This window comes from Balaenoptera physalus (assembly GCF_965194825.1).
Source record: "Balaenoptera physalus genome assembly, chromosome: 11".
In the NCBI taxonomy this organism is placed as follows: domain Eukaryota; kingdom Metazoa; phylum Chordata; class Mammalia; order Artiodactyla; family Balaenopteridae; genus Balaenoptera; species Balaenoptera physalus.
The window spans coordinates 3,167,352-3,191,054 of NC_138896.1; the positions used below are offsets into that span (position 1 = coordinate 3,167,352).

Here is a 23,703-nt window from a genome sequence, read left to right on the forward strand (position 1 = left end):
TCTTTTTCTTGTGGTTTTGGCTTTTTTTTTTCTTTGTTTCTTCTTTTCTCCTTTCCTAACTTCTCTTAAATTTCAATAATGTTTTCTTTATTCCTTCTTACTTCCTTTGCTGCTTTTGAATGATATGTTGTGCTTTGTTCTTTAGTTTTACTCCTCAATTTTTAACAATCATAATTAACCATAAATAAGAAAGTTTCTCAGTGTCTTTATTCTCCTTTCAAACACAACCAGAAACTCAGCATCCTTAACCACCCCTGAACAGCCCCTTCCTTGTGAAGACTGTCTAGAATTTGAGTTGCACTTTTTTTAACATACACACAAAAATTAGATTTTCTTCTCATTGATTACCTTTGGTAAAATATATATTATTAATTATTTGTATTCAACATTGCTTCTTAGATCCTGCTCCCCCCCTCTTGGTTCACTCTTCCTCTGTTTGCAATATATCTGTGTTAGTTCTTTCAATAAGAATCTGTAGGTGGTTAACTCACTTAATCTTTGTCGGAAGTTTATTTACTTTGTTCTCATTCATAAAGAATAGTTTAGTTAGGTACAGAATTCTAGGTTGTCAGTTATTTTTCATCAGCACTTCAAAGATACTATTCCAGTGTCTCCTGACATCTATTGTTGTTAAGTAGATGTCTGATGTCATTCTAATTATTATTTTTATAGGTTTATTGTTTATTTTTTCTAATAGCCTTTAATATTTTATCCTTATTCTTGATATTCAATGTTTCACTGCAATGCATCTGGGTATGGATTTACTTTTATTGATTCAATGTACACTTCTAATCTGAAAAACGATGACTTTCAATTCTAAAAAATTCTCATTGATACATCTTCAAATTTTGCTTTCCCCACTGAGTCAATTCTTATTTTCTTCTGGAATTCCAATTTTATGATTATTGGAGCACCTTGAACTCCCTTCTGTGACTCTTATTTTTTATATTTATTTATTTAGTTAGTTAGTTATTTTATCTTGGCTGTGCCGGGTCTTAGTTGCGGCATGCAACATCTTTTTAGTTGCAGCATGTGGACTTCTTAGCTGTGGCGTGCGGACTTCTTAGTTGCGGCATGCGTGAGGGATCTAGTTCCCTGACCAGGGATCGAACCCAGGCCACTTGCATTGGGAGCGCAGAGTCTTACCCACTGGACCACCAGGGAAGTCCCCCTTTTGTGACTCTTAACTTCTCTTTCATATTTTCTATTTCTTTTTCTCTATATACTATATTCTGGTGATACTTCCAATTCATCAGTTTTTCTCTTCAACTCTGTCTAGTGCAGCATTTATTCCATTTGAGTTTTTAAATTTCATTTATTATTGTTTCTAAGATTTCTAGTTGGTTCTTTCCTGTTGTATTCATCTACTGATATTTTTATTTGTTTTTTATTACTTATTATTCATCTTTTACATACGTTTTCTTTCCTTGATCTCTTTGAGGGTCCAAACATGTAATGGCTCAACACAACAGCAGTTAATTTTGGTCATGTAACAATCCTGTGCGGGTGAACAGGCCAGTAAACCAACTCCTCCAAAGGGTCATTGAAGGACACAGGCTGATGGAGGTTTTGCCCTTTTCCACGTGTGCTCCCGAGGTTACAAGGAGTGTCTCTATCGCAGTCAGCTTGTAAATGGAGAAAGCGTTTGGGAAGTTTTTATGAGTCAGGTATGCAGTGGCACACCTCATTTCTGCTCACATTCCACTGGCTGGCAATCATGTGGTCATGCCTAATTGCAAGGAAGGCTAAGAAATGGAGTCTAGTCGTGCACTCCACAAGGAAGTGATTTTTGACTAACTAGTCTTTTATTGTTATCATCTTGCCTACAGTGAACTGACCTCCCAATAGTTTCTTTTGTTGGCAGCCTTCCTTAGTGTTCTTTTTTGATACGTTTAGAAATTTTAAGGAATTTCAGTTGTAGGCTCCTCTTGAGTGGAAGCCTCTCTCTTCTCTCTCTCTCTTCTCTCTCTCTCTTCTCTCTCTCTCCCCTTCCACCATCTGCTGTCCCTGCCTAGCAATTTGGTGGTCACCTTTACATGCCTCTCTCTCAGGGCTCCCAATCTTGAAACAAATATTCTCTCAGTGGCTCAGGACTTCCATGTTATAGTGAATATCTCAGATTCAGTCATCGAGGCAGCAGGCAGCCTGGCCCAGGTCCTGGTTACAAGGCTGGGTCTGCTTCCTCTCACCTGCCTGCTATTTGTATAAGCCAGGGGCCCCCAAAACAGAATAAACAATCAGTAGTAAGCTCTTCCAGCTCCCATCACTGCAGGGAGACCCATCCCACCACCTAGTTTCATGAAATGGGCCTGGCCCAGATCCCTTGCCCTATGTGAAGTGCTTTACTGCCCGTGACTTTGCAGAATACAAACTCCCACCCATTGTACCTGCTTCAGAACCTAAGCCCAGAGAACCATGACTGCAGTACATCCTCTTAGTTGTGTTTCTGTTTTGCTTTTAGACCACGGAAAGTTTGTCTTATTTCCAAATGTGTCTGTGATCTGTTAATGCTTTCTTTTTGTATGCTCTCTATTACTGATATGTGATTTTTTGGAGGAGATTTACTACAGGAGTTGTAAATTTACAATATCACCCGGAACTTGGTAAAACAAAAATCCAGAAGTCACTGAGGGAAGAAGTTGAAAAGGTGAGTGGAAATTAACTGAAAGAGGACAAGCAGTGCCGGTGAACCCAGCGGCCCTCCCTGTAGGTCTCCCGCTGTCACTTCAGTGTCCTGCATCAATGGAGATGTAAGCAGCACAGATAACATGATGCCTTTACTCGTAAACCTAGAAGATCCTCCTCAACTCACAGATGTCTTAGCTTTTACCTATAAGGGCAGGACGTAGTCTTTATACAAACAGCAGCAGGGCCCCAGGACAGAGTAAGCAGAAGCTATTCTCATTCCTATAAACTTCCTGATAAACACACAGACAAGCAATGCCCAGTATAAAGCGGCCGTGCAGCATAGTGTAGCGGTGAGAGCACGGGCTCTGGAGCCAGGTAACCTGGGTGGGAGCCTGGTCTGTGCCACTATGACCTACAAGAACTTGGACAGGTTGTGGGGCTTCTCTGAGCCTCAATTCTCTCATTTGCAAAATGAGGATGATAATAATACAGTATCTTCCTCGAAGTTTCATCTGTATTAAATGAGTAAATATTTGCCAAGTGCCTGGTCCAGAGCAAGGGCTACGTAAGTTCTTGTTAAATTAAAATACATACATAAGACGCAGGGCTGTCTTTCATGACCTGGTCATCCCATCCTCCGTCAGCTATGACCAATGACTAGCAGACACTTGTATCTTCGGTCTAGACTTCCTCCAGAACCTAGCTGTTTATTGCCAATCGCCTACCGGCTGTCTCTACTTGGTCGTCCCACCAACACCTCAAGCACAGTAAGTCCGAAACTAAACTACCTCGCCTCCCAAGTCTGCTCCTCCCCCCGTGTCCCTCCTGGTCGTCAGCATCACCACCCACACCAAGGGAAACCTGGAGCTCTCGGAGGGCCCACTCTTCACCTCGCCTCCCCAAACCCCCAGCTTCCTTGCTCCTCTGACACACACACCTCCCCCTTCCAACAAGACCAAACCTTGACTACTACTCCCCCTTTTGTACACCCTCCACTTTCCATCCCCTCTACTGCTTACTGCCTTGGTCCCAGCCCTCTTCGAGTTTCTTAGGAAGGAAGAAGGGAGAATGGATGCAAGTCAGCAATAAGAATGCGCACTAAGGAGCAGTACAAACACATTTCCGTTACTGAAAGCAAACCAGTCTCATCCCAGCAGCCACATCAAACTGAAGGCAGGTCTCCTGCATCATCATTCCCATGATGAGAAGCACAGCTCCTTGGTGCTGGAGCCAAAGGACAACACAGTCTGACTGCTGAGAAAAGACAAAATAAACAGCTGCCATGAGCAGGAAACTATGTGAACAAGGCTTTTGGAATAGAGCCCAGGGCTTACGTCAGGGCAGAATAAATATATTCTGAAATCACAGCCTATCTCAGTCCCCCTCTGTTTTCCCTTCCCCGTATAATTATTTGAATTTAAAAGTATGTAAATTTAAAATGTTAAAGATGTCAACAAATTCCTGTATCAAAGTGACAGACAAATTTTCACTCCCACCAAAATGCTGATAGATCCAAGTTTCTCCAAACCTGGGCCAACACTGGGTATTATTGGACTTAAAAATTTTGCCAATCTGATAGGTAAAATTGGCACACTTTGTTGTTTTGGTTTGCATTTCTTTAATTGTGAATAAAGTTGAACACCTTTTCATACAGTTAAGTCATTTTCATTTTTTTCTATGAATGCCAGTTTATGCCCTGCGTCCACTTTTGCTCATTGAATGGTTAATCTTTTTCTTACTGATTTGTAAAAGCTCTTTGTATATTGAGACAATTAACTCTTTGTAATATGAATTGCAAATATATTTTTTTAATCTTGTCTTTCCCTCCCTTTTTTTTTTTGAGTTAGATTTTTCCAGAGAATACTTTTTTGTTTATATGTTATAAAATACAGTAATTAATTTTTCTTTACAATGCATTGATTTTATGTTTTACTTGTTTAGGGCTTTGAAGATCTGAAGAATTAAAGTCTGTATAGAGAATGTAACTGGCAACTGCTACCCTTCCCATTCCACTGCCCGTCCCAGCAGCCTGGCTTCCATCCCCATGATCTGAGCACTTCCTCCAGGAGGGCTGATGCTCCATTGAGGTCTTTCATGATTATTCCTGGGAATTCCCTGGTGGTCCAGTAGTTAGGACTCAGCGCTTTCACTGCTAGGGGCCTGGGTTCGATCCCTGGTCGGGGAACTAAGATTCCACAAGCTGCACAGTGTGGCAAAAAAAAAAAAAAAAAGAGAGAGAGAGATTACTCCTTTGTCATAAACTGAGAGTCTGTCATATGCCAGGTAATGCTTTGACTCGGGCAAGATAGGAAGATTCAGAGGTGATTTAGAACCCTGTGCTGTTGTTTTAGAATTGGAGACAGTGTGAACTCATGGAGATACATATAGATATAGATACAGATAAAAATACAGATACGGATCTCAATATAGAGGTAAATACAGATATAAATGCAAGTATACACCCCAGGATACCTTCCCTCACTCTCTGCTGAGAGAATCTAGAAACAATGACACCCAGTAGCAACAAGAACACTTAGTATCCAAATTTTGGTTTCTAAATATCATTCTGCACTAAATGGAACCAGGGATTCTTGGAGAAATGGCTGATTCAATGATCCAAGCAGAGAAAGAACAAGATGAGCCTGGAACATCTTGTTCTACCAGAAAGTAAGAAAGTACCCCCAAATTAGGGAACATTTCAAAAAGATACAGAAGCCAGTTTAAAGGGGTTCCCACTGACCAAATCACAGATAATCTGGTTATCAAAATAAATAATGATAGTTACAGATCATAGGCCATTGAGCAAAATAGGAATTCATGAGTCCATACTAGTATCAATTTATAGATAAATAAATATATTGAAAATTTGATAGGAAGTATATATTCACATTGCCACAGTATACTTCCCTACAAAATAATTATTAATTACAAGAAAAAATAAAGTAACTCCATGGTGGAGAAGCCTGGCAGATACAATTTTAATCAAGTGATCAAAATAAGCACCTCCAATGACTAAACAAATGGAAACCATGCACCAGGTGATAGGATGCATGAAAAGAAACACACCACCACGTCTGTGCTATTCTTGCCAAAGATGCAAAACCTGAATTCAATGAGGAAATATCGACTAAACCCAAGTTGAGGTACCTCCTGTAAAATAACTGGGCTATTCACTTTTAAAATGTCAGAGTCAAAAAAGTCAGGAATTCTATAAAGGATATTTATTGGGACTAGTAGCAAAACTTGAATAGAGTCTGTGGATAAGAATTTGAAGGAGAATGTGTTTGCTCGTAGGAAATATATGCTGAATTATTCTGGTGGATGGAGCTTCAGGGGCTTTTTAAAAATTTCTCCTGTATTTATTTAACTCTCCTTTAACTTTTTTAAAAAATTAAACTTTTAATTTTGAGATAATTATAGATTCATATGCAGTTGTAAGAAGTAATGCAGACAGACCCTGTGTGCCCTTTACCCAATTCCTCCTGATGGGACACCTTGCAAAGCTGTCGTACAACATCACACTCAGGATGCTGGCTTGGAGACAGTCAAGACACAGAACATTTCCATCACAACAAGAATCCCTTGTGTTGCCATTTTATAAACACCCCCACCCCTCCTACCCTCACTTCCTTCTCTTTTCTTTTTTATTAAAGTCTAGTTGATTTACAATGTTGTGTTAATTTCTGCTGCACAGCAAAGTGATTCAGTTATACATATATCGATATCTATCTATCTATATATATACATATACATACACACACACACATACACATTCTTTTTTATATTTTTTCATTACGGTTTATCACAGGATATTGACTATAATTCCCTGTGCTATACAATAGGACCTTGTTGTTTATTCATTCTATATATAATAGTTTACATCTGCTAACCCCAAACTCCCACTCCATCCCTCCTCTACCCCCCTTCCCCCTTGGCAACCACAAGTCTGCTCTCTATGTCTCTCACTTCCTTCTTAACCCCTGGCAACCACTAATCTGGTTCCCATTTCTATAACATGGTCATTTTAAGAGTGTTACATAAATGGAATGATATACTTTGTAATCTTTTTGGATGGGTTTTTTTTCACCCAGCATAATTCTCTGGAGATTCATCCAGGATGTATCAATAGTTGGTTCCTTTTCAGTGCTGAGTAGAATTCCACAGTATGGAGGTGCCACAGTCTGTTTAACCATTCATCCATTGAAGGACATCTAGGTTGTTTCCAGTTTTGGGCAATACAAATAAAGCTGCTATAAACATTTGTGGAACTTCAGGTTGGTGAATTACTCTCAAGTAGTTCAAAGACAAAAAGGTTTTATACTGTTTTTGCAACTTTTCTGTAAATCTAAGGTTGTTTCAAAACAAAAAATAGAAATAAAAGGAAAAAAAAGTGAAAAATTCTTTCTTAAGATACAAGGAGACCATTACAGGAAACTTTTAGTAAAGTTCTTTCGTCTCCTGAAGAGATGCTGGAAAACATTCTTCTTTCTCTTCTGGATAACGTCAGGCGTTGAGGTGAGACCCAGAGCAGTGTGATCATCTCACTACAAGCCTCAGAGGAAGCAGAGCCCAGAGGATCCCAGGCAAATGGTCCAGAGCCCCTGGATTAAGTCAGCCTAGAACCCAGCCTTCCTCTGAACTTCCAGCTACAGGCGTCATTAAAATTCCTTGTTAGTTAAGCTAGTCGTGCTGGGTTTTCAATTATTTACCACCAAAAGCTTCTTGACTGATTCAGTCATTGAAAAAGGATACCAGGGTCCCCTAGCAATGAATCCGATTCCCATTATAACAAACGTTATTGCTCCTGGGTAAATAAAATGTTTCCTGTTTACCAACATGGACAGTGGGGAAATACATGTACTGGGTATCTTCTGGAGATCGTTCACTGTGACTTTCAGATTCCAAGTAAAAGGCAGACCAGAGAGTGAAGGAATGTGCTCGGTATATCACAGTGGGGCACCTCAGCAGGAACAGGAATGAACACTGAGTGAGTAATCAAGCAACTAAGCTGAACGTTGTCCTAGAGAACTTTTATAAGTCTGCAAAAATTTTTCCCAGTCTTTCCTTTTCTACCTAAAAACCTTATGTGGTTCTATTTACATTTCTATTAATTTTTCTCTTCTGGCTAAATCTTATTATTCTTTCCTCAGTAACCTTGAACAACTTACCAGTACCTGAAAGACGAAGTCTCATCGTGTCATAACACTCAAGGTCCTTCCTAAGCAGACTCCAAACCATGGTGCGCATCTGTCCTCTTTCTCAATATACCTTATTCTCCTGCCTTACTTTTCACACGGGTCTATGCTACAGGCTCAACATCTGGGTCCCCCACCCAGTCCCCAAGTGCGTATGTTGAAGCTTAATCCCCAATGTAATGGTACTGGGAGGTGGGCCTTTCGGGGTGATTAGGTCATGAGGGTGGAGCTCTCATGAAGGTGATTGATGCTCTTACACAAGAGGCCCCACAGAGCTCCCCTCTCCCTTCTGCCATGTGAGGACACAGTGAGGTGGCGCCACCTATGAACCAGGAAGTGGGCTCTCACCAGACACTGAATGTGCCAGCAACGTGAGCTTGGACTTCCAGCCTCCGGAACTGTGGGAAAGAAATGTCTGTTGTTTATAAGCCACACAGAGTAGCTTAAATTCCACCCTGGTATTTTTGTTACAGCAACCCAAACCGACTAAAACAGGCCACACTCCACAGCTGAAGAAGGGAGTTACAAATATGGAAAAGGGGAAAAACTAGACTGAACCCTAAGGTGTTGTTTGGGATTGGAAGACTGGTGTGAGCTCACAGATTTCAATATGGATAGACGGATATAGACGTAAATGCAGGGGTGTATCAGGACAACTACTCACGACATTTACTACGTGAGCAGGTTACGGACGAGGTCCTTTAAGATGTCTGTTAGGGCGGAAAGGCAGCAGCCAGTACGAGATGGTGTTGGCGTCTTATCCCGCTTTCTCGGTGCTTCCGGGTGCCTTTTAAGGCAGATGTGATGCAGGAGTCCAAGGCAGTGCATGTGTCCCCAGCAGCTCGTCCTGAGTCAGTGGCACCCACAAGCTCTGACGACCATGTTTCTGTATTTTTTCAGGATGACGTTGGAGTTGTCATCAAAGCAAAGCACTGAGATGGCATTCAGTTTTGTCGGCTCACAGCACGGTTTGGGGACGTACTCGGATTCATAAGGTGAACCAGGGTCTGCCCGATGGCATGGTTGGTGGCGTTCATGTGCGCGTTGAGAGGGAAGGAGCATTTTCCATCACAGTAGTTGGCAGCGTAACCCTTGGGTGCAATGATCCAGTCCTGCCACCCCAGGCCCCTGTCCACCGAGGGACCTAGAAGCCATAACACTCTAGTAATCAATGAGAACGCCTACTCACAGGAAATTTTTACTTCTTTATGCTTTTTTGTGCCTAACCCTACAGGTGCTCTTCGTAACAGAATTCCACTGACATGAAATTACAGCATGTAGAGCACCAAGTGTATGGCATCGACTAGTATTTATCCCTGCCCCTCCAGCAAAGTGGGGCTCAAATGTCATCTCTCCTGTGAGGCCTCCTCAGGATATGCAGGCAGATTAACTTCTCCTGCCTCCGCACAGGGAGGATTATCCGCACCTTCACGTTAACATCAGTACATCCCTCCTTGCTTTGGGGCTCATCGCCCCACTCTGTTGTGAATTTTGTGGGCAGGATCTGACTCTTTGTCCCAGTCCCCAGCTCCTAGCACAGGGCCTGGCACAGGCGCTCAGTTAGGACAGTTTCGATTAGATGGAGTCCCTCCGTGGACCACACTGGCCCACCTGCAGAGCTAATCCCTGCCATTGGCGTCATTAGCTCTGGGCCTCACCCATGGAAATCAACCATTCACGGGGAATCCAGGACGAGACCACCTGAGCCCTTTGTTCCAGCCCGATTTCTGTAGAAGACAATTTCACTTGCTGAACAGGAGGCAGTCTTCAGAGAGGTGACTCACCTGCTTGACAGGTCTATCTCAGAAACATTTGCCTTGATGCTTTGCTTTTGCTGCAAAATAAGCCCACCTCCACTTTGCCACTGGAGGTGGCGGGTACATGAGTGTTTGCATTTTTATGACGGCTTCCTTGGAGGCTGACTGGGCAAGCTCCCTGGCGGGGTGATGAAATGGCCAGGATCTGGCTCACCAGGGAGGCTGCGGAACTCCAAATATGCTGTTCTGAGCAAGCGCCCAAGCAGGAAGAAAGCTTCTGTGAGCAGAGACCAAAAAACCCTGCGCTCTCAGCTCATAGGTTTCCTCACTAACCACACAGACCAGGGTGAGCTTCAGAGAGGCACTTTTGCCGCCGAGAATCTTGGATAGAAGAGGAAACGGCAAATCTTCCTGAAGGCTCTGACCTCGACAAAGCCCTGTATTCATTTTTCATTGCCGCCAGAGCAAATCACCGCAAATGTAGTAGCTTAAAACCACACCATTCCTTATTTCACAGTTCTGTAGCTCAGCAGTCTGGGTACAGTGTGGCTCCACTGGGTTCCCTTTTTAGAGGCTACAGGGGTGAAATCAAGCTGTCAGCAGGGCCGCATTCCTTTACTGGGGGCTCTGAGGAAGAATCTGCTTCCAAGCTCACTCAGACTGCTGGCCAAATTCAGTTCCTTGTGGTTGTGGAAGTGAGGTCCCTGTCTCCTTGCTGGCTGTCAGCTGAGGGCACCCTCAGTTCCTAGAGGCCTCCCTAGAATCAGTGCACGTGGCTCCTACATCTCAGAACCAGCAAAGGCACACTGAATCCCTCCCAGGACTAGAATCTCCCTGACTTCCCTTTCTGTTGTGTCTCTCTAACTCCATCCAGAGAAAGGTCTTTGCTTTTTAAGGGCTCAGATGATTAGGTTGGGCCCACCCGGATAATCTCCCTATCTCAAGATGAGTAACCTAAATTACATCGGCAAACCTCCTTTTGCCAGGTAAGGTACACCCAAGTTCCAGGATCGGAGTATGGACATCTTCGGGGACCATACTGGACCTCTGTATCACAGAGCCCTACACTGACATCACAGAAGTAGGACCCACCTGGCATGAATACAACTGGGCTTTTTCAATTCAGTACAGCTGGTCTTTGATTTGTAATCTGTGGGGGAAAACTTTAAATCTCCAAATATAGAAAACCTAGGCTTTTGAGTATGTTTCTGAGACACATTACTATTCATCCTTAAGGCTTATGGAATTGCACCCACAGCTCATTCCCTACCTCTGGGAACTGCTCCAGGATCTGGAGTCCAAGAAGTCCCTCAGGGCCAGGGAGAGCCCAGGATTAAACACACAGTAAGACCGGGGTCAGTTATTACAGGACATGTGCTTAAAGTTAGGTTCAGAACAGGCTGAGAAGGGAACGCAAGGCAAAATTCCCATTTGGTGATGGCTTAGACGAAGCCTAAGATCTAGGGCCGGATCTAAGCCAAGTGCTGTGAACAGGTGAGGGACACAAGTTCTTGTGGAGGCAACCAACCTCCATTACACAGTCAGAGCTGGGGAAACCTGGTTCCAGGTATCTGATACAGTTAAAGGAAGCTGAGGCCCAAAGAAAGGAAATCCATGCTCTGGAAGAACTGGGCACTATATAATAAGGAATAACTGTGAGAAGTAGGGTTTTATGGTCAAAGCAAGTCCAGTAACAGGATCAGCTAGATGAGAGTACATAAGCCCTGTAGAGCCCTGCTTTAGAACTGAATCGGATACAGGGGTCTGGGGCACGGTCAGACTTTACGGAGAAGAAAAGGGAGCCAGTTACCCCGAGGCAGGCCCGCTTCAAGACCCTGGACATATAACCGTGCAAAAGTCACTGTCCTTCCCCAAGGACCACAGGGTCTAGGAGGCACTAATTCCACATGAAAAGGGCTGAGAAAAGCCAGCAGCAGGGCTGAGGTGGCACATAGGAGGAACAAGAAACGCTTCTTCCATATACAGACCTAATGCTCAAGGAGGAGTTAAGTTGGTAGTAGTCTCCAGCAAAGATGTGGTAAGACTCAGACCGGGGAGAGAACGAGGCCTTCCAGGAGTTTAATGAGTAGTTTGGTAAGGCCAGGGTTTATGAACACGAGGTCCACCTTCCTTCCACTAAAACCTCACTGCCTAGCAGTCCACCTTCTTTCCTAGCATTTGAACAGTGTTCTAAGGCTGTGTCATTGCAATGAACATGTCTGAAATGGTCTTCCTTATTTTGGCAAGAAATTTCTCTCTGCCCCTTCTCTCCACCGTGGGATAATGTCAGGATTCAAGACTAACCTGTTAGCCCAACGTTTCCTTTCAACCCTAAAAGAGGTGGAGCCAAGACTGGCTCTCAGCCCAGTGGCCTCAGGTGCAGTCACGACTTGTACTGTCCTTGCGCTCATGGTGACCTGCTTAGAAATGATTCTCCTCTGGCCACAGCCCTCTGTTTCTCAGAAATAACTTTTGGCCAGAAAGACACGTGCTCTGTCTCCTCCACTGAACATGCTTCAGCAGTCTCTCCCCACCCATCTGTCCAGCCACGGTCCCTGCTCAGCCTGAACTGTCAGGACATTCACTCGATGCAGCAAGCATGCTCCAAAGCATAAAGCTATGTATTGCACTGCACACGTCAGGAGTGTTAACTGACCGAAGCTTTGCTGAACCAGGATACTAAGATTAACTAGAATACGCAGGGTTAACCATCTACTTCAAAGTGAAGTTTATTATTGAATAGAAATGTTGTTCTAATGTTTTGCCCTCTGTTCCATATCTGTTTTCTAATGCTGAGCCAAAGGAATCCCATTTGGCAAGTATCATCATGTCCTCCATTCTCTAAATAACGTTCAAACATCCTCTAATAAATGTAGCAGACTTTTCTCTGAATTTTCAGCATACTTGGAACCGTCTATGGCTTGAGCTCATCCGAGTTTGCTAATAGCACAGATGATCAAAGCAAGCAGGAGAGATGAACAGAGTCAGTCAGGGGCACTCAGGGAAATGTAACTAATAGAATGTATGTGTACATATGTATACATGGAGAGAGAGAGAGAGAGAGAGACTTATTTTGAGGCACTGTCTCACAAGATTATGGAGACCTGCAAGTTCACTATTTTCAGGATAGGCCGGCAGGTTGGAGGCCAAGAAAAGAGCCGGTGCTGCAGTTCGAGTCTGAAGGCTATCTGCTAGCAGAATTTCTTCTTGCTCAGGGGTGGTTCTATCCAGGCCTTCAACTGACTGAATAAGGCCCACCCACATTATGGAGGGCAAACTGCTTTATTCAAACATTTATCCACCCATTTAAATGTTAATCTCATCCAAAAACACCCTCCCGGAAGCATCCAGAATACTGTTCAAACACATATCTGGGCCCTGCGGCCCAGCCAAGTTGACACATAGAATTAACTATTACAGCTTCTAATTGGGACGCCCTCCTTTTGCTTCACTGACAAAGGCTTCAGGACTGTCTGGCTTTCCTCCCCTCCTTGTGACTGTCCCACCTCTTGGTCCCCTCTGGTTGTTCTGCTCCCAAGCCTGGCTGAAGAGAGGCCCAGCCTCCCCTCCTTCCTGTGCTGAAGACAGGCATTCAGGCTTATTTTGTCTGCAATGCTTTTCTACTGATCATGCCCAGAAACAAACCAGGTGTAACAAAAACTACAAATGTGAAGATTCAAGAATTAGAAAACGATGCTTTCTTCCCATCCAGGACCCAGTTCTTGATGCCCTTTCTGAGATGGAAATTGGAAATGTCAGGCTTTTTTGTCTACTTATACCCTTGAAGGTAGATCTTTTCCAACCACTGGTCTTTGAATACCTGAAGTTGCAACAAGGCAAAATATAAGCCACTTGCAAAAGGCCTTTAATCTGAAGAGGATTGTTTGCATTTCTGAGGAAGTTTTAACTCTCTGCTCTGGGCCTCTTCTTCAAGGAGTAGTCCCTTGGGGCATATTCTCCCCGGAGGCTTATCCCTAAAGAGGAATTTATAAAATCTTTCGAACACTGTGTACAATCACTTCACAAAGCCTAAGTAGTCAAGGTTTTTAACTGGGCAGGAAATTAAAGTTATTATTTTTCCTCCTCCTCCTCTTCTCTCACTCCACACTAGGAAAGTTAGGAACTCCCACCTTTTCCAAAGAAGAGAATCCAGCAGCCACAGTGCCAAGGCCCTCAGCTCTGTGCTCCGGCCCAGCCCTCTCACCATCCAGACCCTGTACCCACCACACCCTGTCCCCTCCTTGGGCTGACTTTCCACCACCTATTCCACGGCCGAGCCACATGGGCAAACAGTGGGAAGTTGTGGCTTTCTCCCTCTTTTTCTTAACTGTTTGAAAATTTTAGGACCTTTACTATTATCATTATTCTGGAGAGGGAAAATAGACGCAGAATCTTAAGAATTACAGAAACCATCAGAAGAGGCCACAGGGTGAAAATTTCTGTGGAGCACTTGTTTAATTCATCTGACCACACCTACTTTTCTGTCTCATCACCACTGGTAACGGATGAGTCTAGGACCCCACCATCTGATGCCTTCATGACCCCACTGCCTCCTCACTGGCCTCCATCTCACCTACAAACCCTCCACCCTTCAACCCATCCTCCATGGGCTCTCAGGTTACTCCTTCCTAAAACGCCCCCTTCAGACAGATACATCCTCCTTCAAAACTTTCAGTGTGTTCTCAGTTCTAGCCCAGACCCTCCCCAACCCGAACATAACCTACCTTTCCCAATATGTCCACCCACGCCCTCATTCATTCATTCATTGGATATATACATTGAGCATCTAGTCGGTGCCAGGCCCTAGAGATACAGGTCAGGGTGAGCTAGGTTAGGCACAGTCTCTGCTCTCATGGACTTACAACCTGGCCGGGAGAACAGAGACTTCAACAAGTCGTTTCAGTGAGGTGTGACGAGATGACAAGGAGGAAGATAAGGTGCCAACATCCCCTCCCACCTGGGTCAACTCTCTATTCCCACTTGGCTGGTTTCCTCACCGACCACTGAAAACAGAACGTTCCCTCCGCTGAGCATTTGCTCAACCACCTCCTTCCCCTATGATGCTTCCCCTGAAAACCCGACCTGTCCTTCGAGGGCCAGGACATGTCCTGCCTTCTCTGTTCTTCCTGATCCATGAAACCTAGAAGGAACCTTCATTTCCTTCTAAAGCATGGCCCCAGGCAGCATCTTCCAAACCCTGCGAACTCTGCATTCCAATTCGTCATGAGAGGGCTACTCACCCTGCCTTCTCAACCGTGGTAGCTCACACTGGGGGCAACGAGAGAGCCCACAACCCCGCATGCCCCGCGCCGAGCCCCCAGTGCTCTAGGCGTCATGCAGGTGCTGCCTTGTTTCTTCATGGCCACCCTGCAAATATTTATTATCTCTGTTTGTTTGTTTTTTAAACGTCTTTACTGGAGTATAATTGCTTTCCAATGGTGTGTTAGTTTCTGCTGTATAACAAAGTCAATCAGCTATATGCACATACATATATCCCCATATCTCCTCCCTCTTGTGTCTCCCACCCTCCCTATCCCACCCCTCTAGGTGGTCACAAAGCACCGAGCTGATCTCCCTGTGCTATGCAGCTGCTTCCCACTAGCTATCCATTTTACATTTGGTAGTGTATATATGTCCATGTCGCTCTCTCACTTTGTCCCAGCTTACCCTTCCCCCTCCCTGTGTCCTCAAGTCCATTCTCTACGTCTGCATCTTTACTCCCATCCTGCCCCTAGGTTCTTCAGAACCATTTTTTTTTTTTTTAGATTCCATACATATGTGTTAGCATACGGTATTTGTTTTTCTCTTTCTGACTTACTTTGTATGACAGACTCTAGGTCTATCCACCTCACTACAAATAACTCAATTTCATTTCTTTTTATGGCTGAGTAATATTCCATTGTATATATGTGCCACATCTTCTTTATCCACACCTCTGTTGATGGACACTTAGGTTGTTTCCACGTCCTGGCTATTGTAAACAGAGCTGCAATGAACATTGTGGTACATGACTCTTTTTGAATTATGGTTTTCTCAGGATATATGCCCAGTAGTGGGATTGCTGGGTTAAATGGTACTTCTATTTTTACTTTTTTAAGGAACCTCCACATTGTTCTCCATAGTGGCTGTATCAATTTACACTCCCACCAACAGTGCAAGAGTGTTCCCTCTTCTCCACACCCTCTCCACCATTTATTGTTTGTAGATTTTTTGATGATGGCCATTCTGACCAGTGTGAGGTGATAAATCATTGTAGTTTTGATTTACATTTCTCTAATGATTAGAGATGTTGAGCAAACAGGATAGAAAGCCCAGAGATAAACCCTTGCACATATGGTCACCTTATCTTTGATAAAGGAGGCAAGAATATACAGTAGAGAAAAGACAGCCTCTTCAATAAGTGGTGCTGGGAAAACTGGACAGCTACATGTAAAAGAATGAAATTAGAACACTCCCTAACACCATACACAAAAATGAACTCAAAATGGATTAAAGACCTAAATGTAAGGCCAGACACTATAAAACTCTTAGAGGAAAACATAGGCAGAACACTCTATGACATAAATCTCCACAAGATCCTTTTTGACCCACGTCCTAGAGAAATGGAAATAAAAACAAAAATAAACAAATGGAACCTAATGAAACTTAAAGGCTTTTGCACAGCAAAGGAAACCATAAACAAGACGAAAAGACAACCCTCAGAATGGGAGAAAATATTTGCAAACGAAGCAACTGACAAAGGATTAATCTCCAAAATATTATCCCTGCTCTCCTGGGGGATAAACAAAGGCTGCAAGAGGCAAAGTGACTTGCCGGAGGTTACCAGGCAGTCCGCACAGCTGCAGCGTGCCCCAGGGTCTGCCCCCTGCTGCACCCGGCGCTTTCCCTGCCAGCACCGCCTCCCTGCTCAGCGCCCCCGAGGGTCAGGAGCTGCTTCCCCTTCATGGGGAGGAGCACAGGGAATCCCAGGGCCCTGGCTTGCTGACTTTCTAATTAGCCTGAGAAAAGGCACCACTTTAAGTCCATCATCCCTCCAGCTTCTGGGCTGCAAAAGACAGGCCAAGTTTTCACGCTGAGCCCGTGAAGCCTCAGGACCCCTATTCAGGCTCCCCCAGCCCTGTGATCCAACCTGTACTGTTATTCATTTTCATTCAGACGCGTGCAGGGCAGCCCTGATGGCAGACACGGGGAGCCCAGGAGGATGAAAGGAGTGGCGTGCGGGCGTGTGCCGCGGGGAGAGGCCGACAGGGATGCAGGGCAAGAGTCAGGCTCAGATTCCAGCCCTATCTCTACCGCACTGTTAAGAGCTGTCCTGTACTGCAGGCTTACGTGTCAGCGCTGAGCTCAACTATTCCCATGCTCTGCCTCATTCATTCCACTAGTCACCAGAGTCCAGTGTGAAATAAAGGAGTCGGCTCTTCCAGAGACATCCTACTTCACCTGTGCCTGGACAAGCATTTCTCAGCCTCTCTGCAGAGCCCTGGGGTCAGGCTGTCAGGTGCCTACCCGGCCCCAAGTAAAGGAAGAAGAAAAGACACATCACTGAAGGTGAAGCGCTGTCCAGGGATTCCAAGCCACAACAAAGGAACTCTCTCTCCCTCATTCTAAAACTACACACATATACCACTGCCATCACCTTCATCCGCCACCAGCTCTTACAGCTCCTTAGCTGTTTCCACATCATCTCCACTATTCCACCAGGCCCTGGAGAAGGTGCGGATTTCACCCTGTATCTACACATGCACACGCGTCTCACACACACACACACACACACACACACACACACACACTCATTCTTTTTAGCTCTCAGAGTCGCAGAATAGGAGCAATAGAGGGATCTTCAGAGAGTCTCTAATGGGAGCGATAACAAAAACATTCTTCCTAGAGATAAGTGTTTCTCCTGGACGTTACTCCATTCACAAAAATAAAATTGGGAGTTTGAGCTGGCCTGTCCTTTCTAAGGCTGTGTCTCCCCCTACCCTGTGATCTCTGTCTCCCCACGACCCTCTGAAGGCAGGACGATGGCTTATGCTTCTTGGTAAAGTGTTCTAACCTACTTTTCACATTCGTCAATCTAATACTAGATTACTAGCCCGCCCAGGGGGCTCACTCACAAGCTGCAGATGGGGTGGGGGAGGACGCCACACCAGCTACCACCCTTCCTCTCACTACCTTCGGATTCAGGATTGGTTTTTATTTTTTCCAGTTTTATAGAGGTATAAATGATGAATAAAACTGTAAGGTATACAGCATAATAGATATATGTATACATATACACTGTGAAATGATTACCACAATTAAGTTGATTAACACATCTATCAGCTCACACAGTTACCATGGTGTGTGTGTGTGATGACAATGCTTAGGATCTATTCTCTTAGCATATTTCAAATATACAATACAGTGTCGTTAACTATAGTCACCATGCCGTACATTAGATCCCCAGAACTTATTCGTTTTATAACTGAAAGCTTGTACACTTTGACCAACATCTCCCCATTTCCACCCGCCAACCCCTGTCAATCAACATTCTACTCTGTATTTCTACAACTTCAACTTTTTTTTAAGATTCCACATAGGAGTGAGATCATACAGTATTTGTCTTTCTGTTTCTGGCTTATTTCACTGAACATAATGTCCCCCAGGTTCATTCATGTTGTCACAAATGGCAAGGTTTCCTTCTTTTTATGGCTGAATAATATTCTATGGTGTGTGTGTGTATGTTTAAATGTGATATATATAAATATATATCACATTTCCTTTATTCATTAATCTGTCAAAAGACACTTAGGTTGTTTCCATATCTTGGCTACTGTGAATAATGCCACAATGAATATGAGAGTGCTTCGAGATGTTGATCTCCTTTCCTTTGGATGTATATCCAGAAGCAGACTTGCTGGATCATATGGTAATTCTCTTTTGTATTTTTTGAGGAACCTCCACATAGTCTTCCATAATCGCTGTACCAACTTACATTCCCCCCAACAGTGCACAAGGGTTCCCTTTTCTCCTTATCCTTGCAAAAATTTGTGATCTCTTGTCAGTTTTTTGGTCTTTTTATTATTTTTTTTTTTTTAAATAGATCTTTATTGGAGTAGAATTGCTTCACAATACCGTGTTAGTTTCTGTTGCACAACAAAGTGAGTCAGCCATATGCACACACATGTCCCCATATCCCCTCCCTCGTGAGCCTCCTTCCCATCCTCCCTATCCCACCCCTCTAGGTCATCACAAAGCACCGAGCTGATCTCCCTGTGCTATGCTGCTGCTTCCCACCAGTCAACTGTTTTACATTCGGTAGTGTATATATGTCGATGCTACTCTCACTTCGCCCCAGCTTCCCCTTCCCACCCCATGTCCTCAAGTCCATTCTCTATGTCTACCTCTTTATTCTTGCCCTGCAACTAGATTCATCAGAACAATTTTTTTTTTTTAGGTTCCATATATATCTCTTTTGATAATAACCATCCTAACAAGTGTGAGGTGGTATCTCGTTGTGGTTTTGATTTGCATTTTCCTGATGCTTAGTGATGTTGAGCATGTTCCCATGTACTTGTTGGTCATCTGTATGTCTTCTTTGAAAAATGTCTATTCAGGTCCTCTGCCCATTTTTTCATCAGATTATTTGTGGTGTTTTTGCTACTGAGTTCTATGGGTTCCTTATATATTTTGGATATCAACCTCATATCAGATATATGATTTGCAAATGTTTTCTCCCACTCTATAGGTTGCCTTTTCATTTTGTTGATAATTTCCTTTGCTGTGCAGAAGCTTTTTAGTTTTATGTAGTCCCACTTGTTTATTTTTCTTTTCTTCCCTGTGCTTCTGATGTCATATCCAAAAAATCATTTCCAAGACCTTATGTCAAGGAGCTTTTTCTTTATATTTTCTTCTAAGAGCTTTACAGTTTCCGGTGTTACATTTAAGGCTTTAATCCATTTTCCATTAATTTTTGTGAGTGGTTTAAGATAAGGATAGTTTCATTATTTTACATAAGGATATCTAATTTCCCCAACACCATTTATTGAACAGACTGTCCTTGCCCCACTGTATGTTCCTGGCACCCTTGTCAAAGATTAGTTGACATGGGTTTATTTCTGGGCTCTCTATTCTGTTCCATCCACCTAGGTGTGAGTTTTTATGCCAGTACCATACTGTTTTGATTACTGTGGTTTTGAAATGTAGTTTAAAATCAGGAATTGTGATGCCTCCAGCATCATTCTTCTTTCTCAAGACTGCTTTGGCCATTTGGAGTCTTTTGTGGTCCCATACGAATTTCAGAATTTTTTCCAATTTCTATGAAAAATGCCACTGGAATTTTGATATGAATCTATAGATCGCTTTGGATAGTATGGACAGTTTAACAACATTAGTCCTTTCAATCCATGAAAATGGAATATGTTTCCATTTGTTTGTGTCTTCTTCAATTTATTTCATCGAAGTCTTATAGTTTTCTGTGTACAGGTCTCTAGCCCCCATGGTTAAATTTATTCCTAAGTATTTTAAGTGGGAATGTTTTCTTAATTTCTTTTTCAGATATTTTGTTGCTGGTATATAGAAATGAAAGTGATTTTTGTTAAGTTGATTGTGTATCCTCCAATTTTCCTGAATTTGTTGATTAGTTCTAACAGTTTTCGGTGGAGTCTTGGCCGGGTGCTAAGAGCCTCCCAGTTTTCTCTAGCGCAGTGCCCTGAAGCACTCAAGTTTGTGAGCTTTCTCCCAATCCCACAGCCATCTGCGAAGTCTTGTGCTCACCATCCATGGGAGCATGTGCCAGGAGCTGGCCATGCGGGGAGAGGAGGTTGAAGTGCACAGAACGTTAGAGGTGCCCATGGGCCAGTTAGGTGGACCACAAGTGAGGTGTCCCCGCTGGCCTGTGGGGGAGCTTCCTGACGGAGCCCACAAAGCATCTAGTAGGATGAACTGCAAAGCAGCTAGCAGCATCCTTTTGATGAGTTCTGAGTCCTAGCTGCTGTGCTCCCAGCCCCTCCCAACTCCTCAACTGTGCAAATCACCTCAGTATTCTGGGTGGGGTGAGAAGGAAGTGGGCCCCTTGAGCAGCATCCCACACAGCTCGGGAAACTGGGTGCTCACTCACACACTGTCACTTTTCCCTGGGAGAGAAATGCAGCCCAAGGGGGGCTCTCTCTTGGCACTAAGCTGTGCCACCTTGGGGGAGAAGTGATGCAGGTGAAGGAGAAGAAACCATTCTTCTTACCCTCTTCAATGCATCCAGTCTCAGATTTTTCTGTTGGACCTTCTCTGCTGGACTCCTGGACTCCCACAAAGGTACTTTTGTCCATGCGTGATTGTCAAATCAACATTCTGTGAGGGGAGGACAGTAGAAATTTCCTATTCTGCCATCTTTCTGACATCACACGCCTCAGGATTCATTTCAGATTTCATGATTCTCTAGTACCTTGTAAGTCTTCTCAGAGATGGCTTCTGCATATCTTTAGGTGGGGAGATTGTATCAAAACATGATTAGTTCTAGGAAACCCTAAATCCTCCCTTACTGTCCAGGATATAAAGACCTTCTATTTGTTTCGTCGACTTGGGGAATCTTTACTGTCAGTCCAAGGCATCTTTGGTAATTAACGTTATCAACTAATCTTGAACTTTCTCTCACTCTCATGTTTCTTACATCTGGACTCTCATTCCTGCTTCTTTTCTCTCTCTCAGGACAATGTAGTACTTAGGGCTGTTGGGTTAGCTTGCCTGGACTCCATCCCTTTGCTGCCTTCTAGCTCTGTGACCTTATTTGCTCTGAGTATCAGTCTCCTTTCTGTTAGCTGGGAAGATGGTAATATCTGGCCAAGTGGATTAAAGAATAAGTGAGATAATGCTTGCAGAATTCTTAGCAGAGACTGCCACATACTAAGAGCTCTGCGTTGATTATTTATTGGTTCTTCTCATGTAGAGTTATAGGCATTCATCGTTCACAGTGGTCGCCCCTACTCCAGGCTCTTGCGGGCTTTAGCTACAACCTGCAACAAAGATAAGTATTGTAGCGGAGCCTATTCAACAAGCAAGTTAACTTCCTGGAACCACTTAAAACCAAAAATGATGAGCTTCCTCACAGAACCCAGGACTGGTCCAATCCTAAAATGAAGCATAGATGGCTCTGTCTCTGGGAATTGTAGAGGTGAATGGACAGAGCTAAAAGCCAAATTGTTTCTTCAGCTAATTTTACATTATCCTTTGATTCTGACTCACGGCCTCTTTCTTTTTTCTTCATCCTAAATATGCACCTTCACCAAATCCTGTCTTCTCTTGCTCTACGCAGCTTCCCTCTGGGGCCAGTGCACACCCAGGGATCACTTCCAGGCTCCTGTCTCCTGAATCTGATGCTCTAGTTCCAACTTCTTTCCAGGCTTCCAGTTCCAAATTTCCAGCTGTGGGATGTTTCCACTTAGATGTCCCCCCAGCACCTCAAACCCAGCAAGTGGAAAACAGCTCGTTATCTGCCCACACACACCAGCTTCTTTTTCCACTCATGGCACCCTCTTACTCCTTGTCACTGGTCTTACAAACCTCAGCCACCTCTCTCCACCTGCACTCCTCAGCCTATCTGTAGCTAATATTATACCTGTTTTTCTCTCTTTGAGCATTAGCACTCCTTACTTCCCATGTGCTCTACCAGCCCTGTCTGTCTGGCCCTCCTCACCTCCTGCCCAGACCTCCTGTAGCAGCCCCCCCAACCCATTCCCTTGGCTTCAGCCAATCATTTGTCCAAGCCAGCCTGTGTGCTGCCACCAGACTGACCTTTGATCCAGGCACACCTCTGTTTCAAATCATTCGTCTTCCGCGTTGCCTGTGACTGTCTCTGGCTCTGGCATGCAGGAACCGCCTCACTTCCACCTCAGCTTAACTCTCCCCCTTTATTTTCCACAGGCTCAGCCAAACAAGTCCCACCGCGATCTCCAAGCGTGCTTTGTCCTTGTTGCCTTGTGCCCTTGCAACCTCCTCTCTCAAATCCAACTTTGTCCACAGCCCCTCTTTATTCTTCAAAGCTCAGCTCGGCGTCCCTCCCTCTCATGAAGTCTTGTCCCATTTCCCAAGCAGAAATAACCCCTTAGAAAGTCTCACTCCTCTGAATCCCCAAAGCTCTTTGAGTTCCATTTGGATGCTTTCAAGAATTTAATTCAACAAACACATACTGAACACAAATGAAATGAGAGAGTGTTGACCCTGGGTGACAAGGGAAGGGAGTAGAGGAGGGCACGTCCTCTTCTCTCAGTACCTCAGTTATCAGACCCACGGGCCAACAGCTCCGAGACATAGCAAAGCTATGATGGAGTTGGGAAGAATGTGCCCTTAGAGTTAGGAATTTCTCAGCTTTCCTTTCTTCCCCACACGCCTAGGGCTGGGTGCCTCCTTCCTACAGCAGGGTTTTCAAGCTCCACTGCAAGAAGCCCAGACTTCTGTGGGATCCTGCCAAGGTACCACGGGGTCACTTTGGAAGTAGAGGTAGGCTTTGAATATTTTCTGAGATTACATCCCTTTACTGTGCTTTATATATTGTCATAATACTTCTGATAGCAATTCCTTTTTCTGTCTTTATCCAGATTATACCTATAAATACCCAGAAAATGCTCATTTTCTCCCAGATACGAAGACTGGGCCAGAGAAGGAACTCAACGGAACTGTCACCAAAAAGAGTAAAATGCATTTCATTTGTCATATCGTGGGTTATGTAATAATGTAAAATGAAAAACAAAATATTGTAACTCCTCAGAACCTCTCTTCTCAACCTGAATGTACCCGTATTTTCTTTTTATCATGTTTTCTCAGACACCCCCTCATCTCCCCCACCACAGCTCCACCTGACCAGGTTCCTGGATTAACCACGGCCCCTGTCCCCCCATAAGACATGCCACAATCAAGAAGCTAGGCATCCGGTCCAGTGGTTAAGACTTCACCTTCCACTGCAGGGGGTGCAGGTTCGATCCCTGGTCGGGGAGCTAAGATCCCACGTGCCTCACGGCCGAAAAATCAAAACATAAAACAGAAGCAATAGTGTAACAAATTCAATAAAGACTTTAAAAACGGTCCACGTTAAAAAAAAATAAAAATAAAAAATATAAACATAGTGTCACAAAATATTAAAAAAAAAAAGAAGC

At 44.0% G+C, this 23,703-nt stretch overlaps 1 long non-coding RNA gene across 1 annotated transcript; it reads left to right on the forward strand.

Moving 5' to 3' along the window:
- The first annotated feature begins 6,803 nt into the window (after positions 1–6,803).
- Positions 6,804–23,637, forward strand: LOC309638005. Its single transcript, XR_014250943.1, has 2 exons — positions 6,804–17,128; positions 22,945–23,637. It is a non-coding gene; the product is annotated as an uncharacterized lncRNA (long non-coding RNA).
- Positions 23,638–23,703: the final 66 nt, after the last annotated feature.